The sequence below is a fragment of the Oncorhynchus keta genome, chromosome 19 (assembly GCF_023373465.1).
Source record: "Oncorhynchus keta strain PuntledgeMale-10-30-2019 chromosome 19, Oket_V2, whole genome shotgun sequence".
In the NCBI taxonomy this organism is placed as follows: Eukaryota; Metazoa; Chordata; class Actinopteri; order Salmoniformes; family Salmonidae; genus Oncorhynchus; species Oncorhynchus keta.
Window position 1 is genome coordinate 65,386,771 of NC_068439.1, and position 376 is coordinate 65,387,146.

The following is a 376-nucleotide window of genomic DNA, read 5'->3' on the forward strand; positions in this document are numbered from 1 at the left end:
ATAATCTCCTTGTTTATTGTTCAAATTGTTTTTTAACATAACTGTGATGTTTATCAACCATTCAGGTGATAGATGTTATCAGACATTTACCGATTTTAGGCCTAGATTCAATCAGATCAAGTGTTAACCTGCGATAGCTGACACCCGCATAGACTGATGTTTTGGTGGTGTCACAAAGCCAAATCTGTCCCACTCGCGTTTGAATTTCAGAATTAGAAAGTGTAGGCTATATAGAAATAAAGTCGCTCAAATTGAAAATCATTCAAACAAAATAGAGGACTTGTATCCACCTAATTGAGATGTACTGTAGATAACATCTCACATTCCAGTGTTTGAATTTGTAAACAAGGCTGCATGGGTTCTCTCTTAAAGCGAC